Raw genomic sequence first — 16,033 nt, 5'->3', positions numbered from 1 at the left:
ATTGAACCCTTTTGTTTGGGATTTATCAATTGGATAAAAAAGGTGTTTCTTTTTGTACCCTCATAATGTGCTATCATTTCTTCCGTAAAAGTTACCCAAGTGACAATTTGTTTACAAAAGAAAATCCATCAATACCATACAAACTAATTTGGTTCCAAATATAAAGTTGCAATGCGTACCTTTTGTGTGTTTTGCACATTATGGAGATCGAAATATTGCTCCATCTATAGTATCAATGTTACGAGATCCTTTCCAACAAAATTCCTCATATTGATCTTTGGAACATGGTGGGTCTTACATCAAACATTAAAGTCTATGAAATAATGATTAACATTTCTTTTTTTCTCATCATGAATTTCCTTTACTACCCTTTCACCATTAGTAAACATTTCTCGTAGCAACTTTGTCAAATTTGTCTTCAAATCTTCCATTTTGTCTTCCATCTTAGCTTCCATGCTTTTCTTTGGACCATCCATCTTAGCTTCCAAGTCATTCATCTTAGCTTCCATTCATTTATTTAAACCATCCATCTTATCTTCCATGCCATCCATCTTAGTTTCCAATCCTTTCTTTAAACCATCCATCTTAGCTTCTGTTACTTTTTATGAGAGTGAGTTTTGTTGCACTTGGTCTTTAATTTTGATATATCATGTTGCATTTCTTCCTCTTCTTCATAAGTCATGCTAGAGATTTCAAGTTACTTACTAAGTGTTTCCATTTTCTTTCTTCGAGGCATCAATTAATGATAATTATGCTTCACTATGCCCTTTGAATTCCTTCAAACTAATTTTTCAAACCAAACTTATACAAAATTAAAAAAAAACTACACACCTTTTTTCACTTTGTAGGAGCTCTATATTGAATCTAATGTATCTCTGGAATTTTGTATATCAAAGGTCAGAAATTATGAACTGTGGTAGCCCTCTGAGTCCTCTTTCCAATGCCACCAGTTTGATCGAAATTGGATTCTCCAAGAAAGAGTTATGCCCACTCTCCAAAGATGACCTAATTATACACTTTTTCAGCAAAGCGAAATTGTATGAAGTGCCACGTGTCACTATTTCAACCTTTGGACCTAAAATCGATGCACTGAAAACTAAATTCCATCCTCTTTCTGTAACTTCTTACGAAATTTCAATCTAGTACTCAGAGATAAGGTTATGATGAGTTTCCCAAGGTCACCTTTTTGGGATGTAATTCAAGAGCTTGCAAAAATCATAACTTCTTGAGATCATATCTCCTAAAATATAGTGAGACAAGATCAGAAATTTGGACCTGCAGATCAACGAGATTTCGGCTCAAATGGGTTTTTTTTTTAGATTCTGAAACAGTGCAGAAAAAAGTTATAGCAAAAATTCCACAATGACCTGTTTGGAGTGCAAAACCCTAGAATCCAAAGCTCTGATACCAAATGTTATGAACCAACTCACAAAAATATAGAAAAGATAGATCAACGACTTCAAAATTAGCCTCATCGAGGGGGCAACGTTCTTTACATTACACAAATGAACAATTCTTAAATGATACAAATGACTAAAGCTCCTTTCTATATATAGGAGTCTAAGGGGTCATAATATAATCAAAGCAGACATAACAATAATAATATAAGGGTACAACAATAACAATAGTGGGCTTCTATGGGGCACACTAATAACAATATGGGGATAATAGGGGCACAATAATAACAATAAGGGCTACAATGAAAATAGTAATGGGGGAATCACTAGTATTATAGGGACCTAACATATATATATTATTTTATGAATATGTGAGAAATGAGAAAATGATATAAAGGTATAATGAGACCATTTTATTAAAAATAATAGTTGTTGAGAACTATCATAGTAGGAGGATCATTAATTAAAAAAAAAAACTTGACAATTGTGTTAATGTTATACTACATTATGTGTTTTTAGTAATATAGTGAAGTTACCTAATGGATTCCATGCCATGTGGAGGACCCATTGGGAAAGTGTACAAGAATGACCTATTGTTATTAACTACCATGACTAATGTGCTTATGCTTATGGAATTTGTTATGTGGATAAATGAAAACAATAGCGATTGAAAGTTGACCATAAAATTAACAGCAGGTGAATAACATGGAATGTGCGCATGTACAACACTTGCTTGTCAAAATGAATATGCATAAGCTTGGGGACAAGGATAAATACATGTTTGAATGTGTAAAATTAATGCATTTTCCTTTATGAAATATCATTGAAACTTGTGAGCAACTAAATTAATAGAGTTATGGCTAAAATGTGAGGTTGGGATCATTTTAGGGACTATTGAATATTGCAACAACAGGTATGCTAAAGCCTAGTTGGACCCCTTCAAATAAGGCCTTAGTTAAAAGTATTGATAATAACAACCAAGTAAGTAAGGAAAAAAGTAAACCAAGGTAAAAAGTTAAAAGGAAGGAATTTGGTAAGAATTCCTTTCAACTAAATTTATATCTTGTAAATTTCCAAATTAATGAATGCTTTGCTTGGATGCCCAGGAAAGGGTATGGTTAAGGAAAAAATCATTCACCACCAAAATATCTCAATGACTTTTGTAATGCATGCCAAATGAAATGGAGACTAAATACTCATGATTTTAAAGATATGTAGGTCTTAGTTTTGGATCTTCAGGTTGCTGGAATAAATTTTCCATTACATTATGAAATTATTAAAATAAATGTGATGCACATATATGATGCTAATATACTTTCACTCCAATCTAATTAGTATCAAATGGACTGATATACTTTTTATCGGTGTGGTAATGATGTTGTATCTCTCACCAATAGCTAGGGGGTCTCCCTGATGTGAAGTCCCAATTAGACCTCACGTCATTTGGGATAAGAGCCCCATCTGGTATGTGGGCCTGACATCCACCATGAATGTTTGACTCTTGGCTTTCAAATGTGATGATGTTAGAGCAAGGACAAGAATGAAATTCCCATAGAATGAGACAAAACCAACCCAATATTGACAAACTACAAAAAGAGGTGCAATAAAGTCACAACAACAATAAGAAGAAGTATGTTGTGAGAAGGATCAGTGAGCCAAAACCACCTTAGACATACATGAACAAGAACATTCCAGACGTTAATTAAAAATTATTTCACAATAGATCATCGACATGGCGTGGAATAAGTAAACGCAGATTCAAAAGCAAACACATGTGAAAAAATTACAAACTAATCCATAACATATTTCTTGTAGGAAAGCACACATACAAATACAGTGAAAATATCAGACAACTGATACAAACACTATGAGTATGCATGCGAATCAATGCCAAAAATGAATAACTTCTTATTAATGTTATTGCAAATACAATTACATATCCTAGAACCCATCAAAGACCAACAATGGAACATGGGATGCTCATACCATTATCCAATGCAAACCCTAGCCTCACCACAACTCACCCTACTAACTACCAAGAGTAGAGTGCCTCTAGCTCTCACGCACAAACCAATTATCTAATATCATTTCTAGCTCAAGTGTTGAAATTCCCTGCCCCCTTCAAGTGAGGCATGAGGGTATACTTATAGAGGTGAGTTTATTGTTCACCTACTGTGACCATTCACCAACCCTCATGTTTCTTTTTCTTCCATATGACTCTCTATTGTCTAGAGGTTGTAACATGCCTAGATCGATCTCTACATATTGTCCCTCCTTTACATCCAACCAAATTTGGTGTCATGCCTTTGAACTTAATGAAAGGTTCTCGAGCTTGTAAGGAGACATCTACCATTCAATGGAAACCCTAGTTGTGCAACCTCTTTTGAGAAACCCTAACTTCCTCCACATAGGTCGGCATCCTCGCTCCTTCTATCCTATAATTTGGTTGAAAGAAATTTAATGAGATTCGATGTGTCATTTGTAAAAGGCATCGTGCTTTAAAACTTGATGATGTCTTTGTTATGCCCTTATTGCCTAAGATCATGCATTTATGGAGTATAGTAAGAAACTTTTCTGCGACATCAATTCTACAAGCACACACATCCATTGATTAAACATTGAGACGGATAGACATAATGAAATAAGGAGAAAATATCACAAATAGTAATAGGTAAGAATCGATAGCCTGCTATATTAGCCTTAAAATGGTTCAGACTTATTGTTCATTGGTGATGATGATGTAACTTTTCACTTCATGGTAGTAGTGCATCATCTCTCAAACATTGTTGTGAAATTTGTTTCACTTTCTATTATTTCTTATTCTTGGTAATCCTTGGTAAGATTTATTTTGGCAATGTAACAAACCATTTGGATTTCCATACTACCATTATAACTTCAACATCATCGACTTCCAAAACACATTTTCACTATTCAAGGGAGTCGTGAAATGTAAGGGATTAAGGCCCACTTCCTCTTCAACATCAATATTACTTCTCTAGGGAGTCCCTTATTTTACTTACAATTGCTTCAATTCAATGTATGTTCTTCCTTGATGTATGGCACTCTTGGTGTAAAATACATACATTAAACCTCTCCTACATTAATACTATACATTGCATTTTGGGACGGTTTGTAAGGTGTTTCTTAGCACATTGGTTGTGGGTCACAACTTTGAATACAAATGTAAGTTACATGTTCAGGGGTTATGAACAAGTCACATTTTCAAATACGAGATAAGTTGCACCCTCCATTTGGAAAATAGTCACTTAAAAATTGGAGTGTGACCTGCAACCTTGTATTTGTCACAAATCGAAACTCAACCTAGGTCACATTCTCGAGAGAAAACTAGGTCGTGCTCATGGTTGTTGCAAATTCAATTTGCGTTTCAGGGAGTGGCTGTTCAAGTTGCGTTCAGAGGTGTGATAAAAAATGTGATATGTGCATCGTTTGTATGGACCCTTTCTTAAAGCCTTTTACGTTAGTATACATTGCATAACATTGGAACAAGCATATGTTGACAAGTACTTTCCCACCATCGTTGTATTTGGAGAGTCCACTTTTATCATTCGAACTTCTTTTGGGAAAAGTCACCAAAGTCTTCTTCTCGCCTTTCAGATCCAAGCTCCATAATAGTTATCTTAATTTTTTCTGCAGAGGCTTTGGAAGAAATGTTTGGTTGCGCTCACGCATGGAAAAAATGTGTGGAAATAGAAGAAAATTGTAAGTGCGATACTCTCCCGAGGAGAATGTTCCATCAGTTATGGGCGGAGTCCCTTTTTTATTAACGTAGCTAGGATAACCTTCTTCTGAAAAGTTAACTAACTGTTTCAAAAGTAAACCACATTCTTCAGTTTGTTTACCAGCTCCCGCTCATCTGCATGACCTTTCAAGCTATAAACTCACAACACATTTAATCTTACATTTGAATCCCAATGTGTTTTTAATTTCTCGATTGTTCTTTTGTTATGTCTCTCGGATATGCATAGTTAGCATTGTGACCTTTGTGGGCAGCGCATTTATGCTCTTTTGTATCCTCAACAACAATTATTAGTGCTAATATATTGCCTTGATCATAGACTTCAATAGTTACATCCTTTATGGCAGAGGCCAAGTGAAATTTTTGTGCACAAAACTCATATTAACACATTTATTTGGGCATAGTTATGTATGCGGCATGATATTGTTAAACTTTGTAATGGAAACCATTCCTTCCAGCGGCATTGTTATAATGCGCTCACTTCAATCCCCTGTCATACATTGTTTACCACTCTAGTTCGATGACTCAAATTTGTTGTCGGTCTTATATATTTTAACCTTAGGAATGTCCTTTGTATAACCCCATTTTAAGGGTTGTGCAACATGAAAGAAGTCGCAAATGAGAGATGTGACTGGGGTATTGTAAGATTTTTGAGATACACAGATCTAGATCTGCAAAACAATAAACAAGCTTGCAAGAGAAGGAAGGAAGCGAGCAAGAATTGAGAAAAGAATAATGAAATTGATTCTACAATATTAGTTTTAGAATAAATACATAAAAGCAACTAAGTTAAGCTTAGTTGTACATGCAATAACTAAAGCTAACTAAAGCTAAGTGTGCTTTATCTTATGTTAATGTGTACATGTGCCAAATGCAAGCAATAAGTTAACTGGAGCTAATCTAGGTGCATGTACACCAACATAGCTAGTCTAAGTGCATGTACACCAACACCCCCCCTTAAGCATAACTTAGGTGAGTGTGATGCAAAATGAATGAGTCCCGGCAACACGACCATTTTAGGTACCCATATACAATGCATAAAAAGGAGCAAAGAGGGAAAACCCAGTGGGAAGAAAACCCCCCCTCAAAATATAATGAAAAAGTAGAGAAAAGACAACTGCTAGGCAGTCGTGTCCTTCACCCCGAGACGATCTCGCAGGAATCGAAACTTCTGCTCAGTGAAAGTCTTGGTGAAGATGTCAACAATCTGCTCGGAACAAGGACAGTACTGAAGATCGATGATCCCATCATGAATGAGTTCTCTAATGAAGTGCATGTGGATCTCGATGTGTTTGGTACGCTGCCGCTGCACTGGATCTCTGCAAAACTTTAGCGTACTTTGATTATCGCACCAGATGACAGTTGGATGATGGACACTAATCCCAAGCTCAGATAGGAAATGTTGTAGCCAAATTTCCTGAATAGTGGCATTGACTGCTCCTCTATACTCGGCCTCTGCTAATGATAAAGCAATGGCAGCCTGCTTCTTACTTGACCAACAAATTGGGTCGGATCCCAAACTAAGTACATAACCGGAAGTAGACTTGCGATCAATGGTGTCGCCAGCCCAGTCTGAATCTGTGAACCCGATGAGATTCAAAGAACAATTGGCTGCATAATGAATCCCATAGGTGATTGTCCCCTGGACATATCGAAGGATGCGCTTTGCAGCATTCCAGTGTAACTCATGTGGCTCCTGCATGTATCTGGAAACTGCTCCAACAGCATAGGAGAGATCAGGACGGGAGTGAGTGAGATAAAGAAGACTTCCTACAAGCTGGCGATACAATGTGCAATCAACCAATGGTGTGTCTTTTCCATTCTCAAGCTTTATCCCTGATAAGAAAGGTGTGGCTGCTGGCTTGCAGTCACTCATGTGAAATCGTGCCAAAAGATCTCTGGCATATTTTGGTTGAGAAATGGTAATGCCAGAGTCACGCTAATGGATCTCTAGTCCAAGGAAGAAATTTAGCAAGCCCATGTCTGTCATAGAAAACCGCTTATGCAATGCAGTTTTGATGTTAGTAATGACAGAAGCTGAACTACCCGTTATCAAAAGATCATCTACGTAGAGTACTATGATCAACAAGGAGTCAATTTTCTTCAGAAAATAAACATTGGAATCAGATTTGCAGCGTACAAAATTTTGAGATAACAAATAAGAATCCATATTTGCATACCATGCTCTAGGTGCCTGCTTGAGGCCATAGAGAGACTTCTTTAGTTTGCATACCAGAGATGAATTCTGCATGTATCCCGGTGGCTGCTCCATGTAGATTTCCTCCTTGAGATCACCATGAAGAAAGGCATTCTTCACATCCATATGATGCACCTCCCATCCTCTTGCTGTTGCAATGGAGAGAGCTAGCCGAATGGAATCCATTTTTGCCACTGGAGCAAAAGTCTCATCATAGTCAACACCATGTACTTGCTGAAAACCTTTTGCTACCAATCATGCCTTATATCGACTAACTTGGCCATTTGATGTTTTCTTGGTCCGGTAAACCTACTTGCATCTCACAAGTTTGCGATTTGAAGGTAGCAGAACCAAATCCCAAGTCTGGTTCTCAATGAGAGAGTTATATTCCTCATCCATGGCGGCTTCCCATTCAGGATGCCCATTTGCTTCTGCATAAGTTTGTGGATCAGATCCATGCATCATATAAGCATGCATGGGCATGGATGGCTCCATAGCTAAGAGTGCTTGCGGATCTTCCTCAAACAGAGGGATAGAGGCAGGATCATCAAGGATATCACTCATGCTGCGCCATTTTTGTGTTGAAGGTGGTCGAGAATCTTCCGAACTACATGCAGAAGTATGATCTCGATGTTCAACAACTGGTGGTCTAACAGGGGTCACAAGAAAAGAATCATCTTCATCAGAATGCTGGTCTGAAGTTTCATCTGCATACTCATCAATGAGTGGTGATGAAAATTTGGTAACAAGTTCATCTACTGGTGCATGCGAAATATCTTCGTCAAACTTTACACTCCTTTCAATAAAGAGCTCTTCAGTGTGGATATCAAGCAATATGTACCCTTTGACTTCATCAGAATATCCAACAAACATGCACGCTTTGCTTTGAGGCTCCAAAGCCTTTCTCTTCTCTGGAGGAATGCGGGCCCATGCTCGAGATCCAAAAATGCGGAACAGACTAACTTCAGGTTGCATGCCAGTTCAAGCCTCAAAAGGTGTTTTTCCAGTAACAGATTTATGAGGAGATCTGTTCTGGATGTATGAGGCACAATTAATAGCTTCGGCCCACAATTTCGACCGAAGAGATCTTGCATGCAACATGCAATTAGCCATCTCTTTCAAAGATCGATTTTTCCTTTCAGCCACGCCATTTTGCTGTGGAGTGTAAGGAACTGTATGCTGCAACTGTATGCCTGCTTCATCACAAAGATTCTTGATATATTTGTTGACATATTCCATCCCATTATCTGTGCGGAGTATTTTGATGCGTTTTCTAGACTGATTTTCCGCATGCGCTTTGAAAATCTTTAGATGTTGAAAAACTTCAGACTTGAGTTTCAAGAAGTAAACCCGAGTGAATCTCGTGTAATCATCTATAAATGACAACACATCTCTTGCTTTTCTCATTGAAAGCACCGGAAATGGACCCATGAGATCACTGTGTACAAGTTCCAAAGGTGAAGAGGCTCTCCATGCATGCCCCTTCTCGAATTTTTCTTGTGGATGCTTTCCAAGAGCACATGCATTACAAACACCATCTGAAAATTCAATGGTTGCCAATCCTTTGACCATCCCTTGCTTACTAAGCTGTTGCATATATCTGAAATTCAAGTACCCAAATCTCTCGTGCCAAATCCTACTTTCTTCATTTGCATGTGTAAGTAGCAAAATAGAATCTGATTGAGGAACAAAATCAGAAAATGTATACAGATGAGATTGATCATTTACATTGCCAGATGCAATCTTCAAATTGGTTTGCATGTCATAAATGCTCACGGAATTTGGGGTAAATTCCACTTTCCTTCCGCTGCCTGTGTGTGTCATCTGATACACTGAGAGAAGATTCATAGAAAGCCTTGGAATATGCAAGACATTTTCAAAACTTCCATCTTCGAATTGCACTCTTCCTTGTCCAGTTGCTGCAACTGCAGAATTATCCCCCACGAGAATGGGAGGACCTGAGTATGCATGTAGAGAAGAAAAGGATTCATTTGAAGAAGCCATATGATGTGAAGCTCCTGAATCGATGATCCATTCTTGTGGTGCAGAATGAAGAGCAATCAAAGCATGCCTGTTACCTCTTGGATCTGGTGCTTTTTCTCCAGACTTCTTCTTAGCATTCTCAGGAATGTGGTCTCCAAGATTGTGTTGCTGGAGTGTCTGCGCCATAATATCTATAGTCTTCTTCATGCATGCAGATTCAGGATGAAAACCACGGTGGCAATAATTGCACATTGATTGCCCTTTCGTTCCTTTCCTTTCCTTTGAGCCAGATGATCCATCAAGGGGTTTGGGATGTCCTCCCTTTCTTGGATCAGGATCCTTCTTCCCTTTTCCTTTCTAATGGTATTTGGAATTTTCCTTTCCTTTTACATGCACAGTAAGTGCATGCGCTTTGGAATTTTTAAGTGTGCCCATTTTGATGAGCTTATCTTGCTCATGCATCAAAGGCTGAATAAAAGAATCCAGTGAGGGCATCTTCCAAGCTGCACCAGTTGCAGATCTGACTGTGTGGAATGTAGAGACGAATACTGCATACTCTGGACCAAGTTTTGATAAAATGGAAAGAATCAACTGATTTTCTTACTTGGATTTGTCGATCCCGCATCCTTTTAGCTGAACCAACAAGGCTTTATACCTTGTGAAAAAATCTTGAATGTTCTCAAAGTTTCTCGGATCTAATGAGTTTAACTCATTTTCGAGAATGTGACCTTGCATTTCATCCTGTTTTCCAAACAATCCTTCCAAAATTTTCCATACTTCATTTGGAGTTGAACATGATTCAACACGAAATAGCAGTTCCGGAGAAATAGATAAACATAGGATGCCGAAGGCCTCGTCCATGCGATTGAAATATCTTGTTTTCTCCATTGCCGATGTTGGTTCAACTTCCGTTTCCATGGTTATTCGAAATAAGCCTCTACTTCTGGGATGAAGTTGAATCTTTGGCTTCCATTCGAAATAATTATATGGAGTGAGAATTTCCGATTGTGGAAACTCCAATTTAGACTCCATTCTTTGTTGTTGCTTCAATCTTCTGAACCTGCAAATAAAATTTCTTGTGCACTGATTACAAATCCCCGTGCTCTGATACCATGTAAGATTTTTGAGATACACAGATCTAGATCTGCAAAACAATAAACAAGCTTGCAATAGAAGGAAGGAAGCGAGCAAGAATTGAGAAAAGAATAATGAAATTGATTCTACAATATTAGTTTTAGAATAAATACATAAAAGCAACTAAGTTAAGCTTAGTTGTACATGCAATAACTAAAGCTAACTAAAGCTAAGTGTGCTTTATCTTATGTTAATGTGTACATGTGCCACATGCGAGCAATAAGTTAACTGGAGCTAATCTAGGTGCATGTACACCAACACAGCTAGTCTAAGTGCATATACACCAACAGGTATAGCTTGTAATTGGAAAATGTGACTTGAGGAAGGTTGCACTTGGAGAAATCACACAATCACAATGTAGTATTGGTCACATTGATAGTTGGCTCCTTCAATTGCGATCATACGACCTTGTGCCAGTCGGATTTAGGGACTGCGACTTGTGAAGTTCGCACAGTCACAATCCAGAGCTGGCTGCATTAACTTTCCCTGTTGTGAATGTGATGGCCAAGCGACATACCCTTTTGCATTGCATGTATGTACACGGTTGTCTCTGACGTGAGAACACGAGTTTCTTTGCCTCTTAGATGTCCCTTTGGTCGGATTACCTTTGTCATGGTATGCCTATTATTTTAATTTCTCCATGTAATGCTCTTCAGAACCTTAGCAATGCATTGCTCGATGGTACATAATTTTTGTATTTATTGCAATGTAAACCTTCCAACATAATGCAACGCTCTAGTTGAGCGATGAACTCCGGCGGAGGACATTAACCACAAAAGGGATGAGATTGTCTTCTCCAAATTGCGCTAGTGCCAACACCCAAATCACACTCATGCCAGTATCCTCCCTGCCCTTGTTAGAACGATAGGCCTTCCTATGCATCAACTTCTTCGTCAACACTTTCATTCTCCTATTGACATGGGCATGGTTTCCTACTCGACATCTGGTCGACACTTTCATTCTCCTATTGACATGGGCATGGTTTCCTACTCGACATCTGGTCGATCGTCAACCTTTTCAGTTTAAATGTGACATGTGTAAACCATATGAACCTGACATCTGTCCAATTCAGTTCTGACATTTCGCTCTTCCTGTTACGCTTGTGTTACACTTGCCAGGGTCGATCCCTGCACCTCTCCCCAACTCCGAAACACGCCTCTCATTTCTCCCTTGGCCGTTGGCGCTCTGCAACCTCGCTCTTCTGGTGCTCGAGGTGAAACCTACACTAGCACACCACAGGTATCTTTTTCCTCCTCGGACTTAGAAGCCGTTGCAAACCCTCCTTCAGTGTTACAAATCCTCTCTCTGAGGTTTTCACCAGGAATTTTGTTTATCTGTCTTGGATAAATCTTTCCCAATTTCACTTGGATCTTAGGTTCATTCAACAAAAGCGTAAGTTCTTCCTAGAAAGTTTTTCAACATTATCACCCACTACACGCCAACCGTCGCAGGTAAGGCTCTTGTTGAATATATGTTGTTTCAACTTTCTATTATCATAGGTCTTTTGTTTTGCATGTTCATCATTGTATACAACTTCCTTTTCCCCTTCTTTGAGGGGAAAGCTACAGGTCTATACTGTTGATGGCTTCCACAGCACAACCGTGGCGGCAACAATTTCTCCTTACCCCAAAAGTGAACCAGGTCATTCTTGTGGCTATGTTTCCTCTAAACTTACTTATTATTAAATTATGTTATGGTTGTTCGAGAAGACTGACTTTTCTCTGTCGACTTGAGGGTTTTTAAATTATTATGGATGTTGAGTGTTTTAGCTCTGGCTGGAACCAAACTCAGTTGTTTTGTTTTCGGTTTTTTTAAGATCCATTTATGTAATTCATGGAATTACAGTGTTTAAATTTCTCTTCATAATTTACAGTGGTTATATTCTCCACTGAGTTTTGTATTGCCAAGAATGTAATTAGTAAATAGGTTTGGTGTTATCCTTTCCCTGTACTATTGGTTGCACAAGTTACTACAACACAGGTTACTTGTAGTATACAAGTATGCATTTTGGTATTTTATGGCTAAACACTTGGTTTGAAACAGTTCTGCAATTAAATCTTGCATGTTGAGCATGCCATTCCTCGTTTATATGGCAGTAAGTTCACTGTTTATTGTAGTTCCTACTTAAGGCGAAAACTATATTGCTTATATTCTATTTATCTTAAGATAGATAATTGTTATTTAATATTTCCAGTATAGTGATTACAGTACAAGATGTGTGCCTCTTTGTAAAACATGCTAAATAGATTTTTCAATGAAATATAACCGCTTAGAAGGTTCTTTAGTTGATAATCCCGAAGGGGTGGTTTACTTTTTCCTTTAGTTTAAGGATTTCTGATAAATACTTCTTCTGTAGAGTAAAATCGGTTTGCTAAGTTAAGAGTCAATAGTTAGTTTCATTTACGTAAGGCCCTCATTAAGGTGAACTTCTTTCATTGTGTACATGTCCAAACATTTAACTGTTAGACGCACATGTTGTAGACAAGTCATCCGCATGTAGGTTTCGGGACTATTCCTTATAGCAGGCAACAATTAGCTTATACAATTAGCTTATGAAACTAATCCAACGAAACTAACCCAACGCCTAATCTTATATTCATCTGGGATTGTACATGTCTTTGAAATTATCATAATTTAATAACTTAATAATTTTATTGGCCTTTCTTTGCAGCTTCTCTTTTTGTACTAATTTAATAATCTTATCGGCCTCTCTTTACACCTTTTCTCTTTGCACTTTTGGAGCAAATGCTAGTTATAATGCACTCAACAAAGCTTTAATGTTGTCAACGTGCATCTTGACTATAGTTCGCATATAACCTGAATGTATCCATTCCACTTATCAGCCTCTCTTTACACCTTCTCTCTTTGCACTTTTGGGGCAAATGCTAGTTATAATGCACTCGACAAAGCTTTAATGTCGTCAATGTGCATCTTGACTATAGTTCGCATATAACCTGTGTGTATACATTCCACTTATTATTTTGTTGTCACTTTCCATGTGTTTTATTTTTACATAGGTTTTCAACCAAACATATAGCATCATAGTCTCAAAGTCGTTGGCTTATATCAAGAATACATATCTACAATAATAATTTGGCTTTAATGCTAATGTTGGTTTATGGTCCCGAATCCATTTATCAACATATAATATCACTGTACTGGGGTATTAAAGACGCCGAACGCAAAATATTTTCCAATTGTACTTAACCTCCCACTGACCAGTCTTCCAGCGCAGTCCTATAGTGAGATTTGATCAATTTTTAAAACGTATGTTATGACCTCTAGTAGCCTATGGCATCGCATCGCTCTCGCATATTTCGTGTCTCTCTTCTGGAGTGTTTGATTTATAGTTCCTGCATACATTATCATATAACCTTCACACAGATTATTATATGGATTTTGTAGCGCTGGGCATCGCTTTGTAAGTTGTTCATGTGGAGCCTTTTGCAACAATTAAATACACCGATGGATTTACTTAGTAGGACCTCGATTTACACATCATTAGTCACATCTGTGTAAATGTGTATCCATGATAATGAGCAATCACATCCTATCCTTTCATATATACAAGCCTGCCTTCCATGATGAATTTCTAAAAGACTGCACAGATTTAAAAATATTTTAATGCATTAATTATATGTAACCGCATGTCGCAATTTTATATGGTGTCCATCTTATCATTCTCACGATGCATGGCCCACTCCTTATTATTTGGAAGAACCACGTATGCAATGTAAGCTTTTACGTATATTCTAATGTCATATCTACATTCAACGACTCAATTCAAAACTCTTCTTAACTGCTCACTATAAGCTCTTTCATTTTTTCTTCCACCAAAGGATTTTTAAGTGATAGATCAATTATCAAGGTTCTCATAGGTCTGTATCTACCAAGGTGTTTGAATGAGGTGCTTATCATTTGCAATGTAAACGAGGAGGACATAAATATTGAGGGCGCATGGACAATGAGGGTACTCAGAGGAATCAATTTGAAATACAAAACCCTTATGAAATACAAAACCCTTTGAAGTCTTAGGGGGGATTTGGTGATAGGTGAATTTTAAGATGGTGTTTTACCAGCGAAAACAAGGTGCAATAATTTTGATATCACTTCACGATGTTGTGGATATTTGAAATGGAAAGATGGTATGTATGAACACTGACAATAGTTTGGTTCATTGAATGATCAGATTGCAGGTGGAGTGTTAGAATGGGATGTGGGATAGAAGCCACCATGATAGAATAACACCTCCTAAAAAGGAACCCAACATCATGACTACAAGTCTCACACTTATGAGATCTAGCTTCTAAATGAAGAAAAGTTGAACAGATAAAAATTTCTAGTTTGAAATTTTTGAGTATATCTCATGGAAATTAAATGTTGTGACATAGGTAAAATGATGGAGCATAGAGTTCGGGAAGAAAACTGTTGTGGGGACATAGTAACCCTGGGACACTTTGGTTACCTCGTGGGGGGGAGTCATAAATGGTACCTTAACTATAGGACTCCACAAGCAACGTAATGGAGCATGGCAAACTGTTAATTGCCCATAACACTCTATGCACATTACAATAGAGCGTGATAAACTAATACTTATTTATAAGACCCTAATGATTACCCCATGCAAGAAAGCCCTTACATAGGTACACTGTTGGGAATGAGGGTTTCCTGGGGCTAAAAGAGTGAGTAGCTAATTGGGGACCATGTTCAGGAAAGCCCTTGGACAAGTGGACTTCCCAGAATGGGGGTTGTCTAGGGCTAGAAGGGTGAGTAGCTAATGGGGACCTATGTAGGAAAACCTTTGGATAGGTACACTACCTGGAATGGGGCTTACCTGGGCTCATAAAGGTGATTATTCGATGGGATTCCATGCACAAAAACCATTGTATAAGTAAGCTGCTCAGAATGGGGGTTTCCTAGGCCTGTAAAGGTGAGTAGCTTATGGGAAAAGAAATATGCCCAATGGCCATTGGGATGTGAGCACAATGGGGATTTTTTATAAAGATGGAGCTAAACTCGAGATGGAATTGTTTTGTAAAGAAGGAGCTAGACTTATTACTTGTGAAGAAGAAGGAAACAAAAAAAATATACATTAAGATAAGTATCTGCTTAAATTTTTTTTTGTTGAAATTGTGGTTTAAGTTTATTTAAATTTTTATGATTAATCTCATAATAATTAGATACTTGTAATATAGCTGAATTTCTAAGCTAACCAACAATGATAGATGAAGCTAAATAAAAGCAATGTCAGAGTGGTGCATCAGAACCATGGTGGAGTTGAGGACATTAGGGGCTATGTTATTTTTGGTGACACTGAAACCTTGTGATATGCATTGATCACCATGATATATGTTGTGAAAAATGTGTTATGATGATAAAGAAAGCGAGAGGGATGCCTTGGCTATGAGACTTCATCAAGAAGCTTCCTATGCAAGGAATCCTTACTAAGGAGTGGGTCTCTCGAGGGATTAGGGAGGAAGAGAAGGGGATGCCTAAACTTGGAAAGTGTGTGACCGCATGAAAGATGAAACTTGAGTGAATTGGTTTCAAAGAATCATGTGCATA

This window comes from Pinus tabuliformis, chromosome 9 (genome assembly GCF_031772625.1).
Source record: "Pinus tabuliformis cultivar Carrire ecotype Pingquan chromosome 9, CPIR1, whole genome shotgun sequence".
NCBI classification, from domain to species: Eukaryota; Viridiplantae; Streptophyta; class Pinopsida; order Pinales; family Pinaceae; genus Pinus; species Pinus tabuliformis.
Note: the sequence above shows the minus strand (reverse complement) of the source record.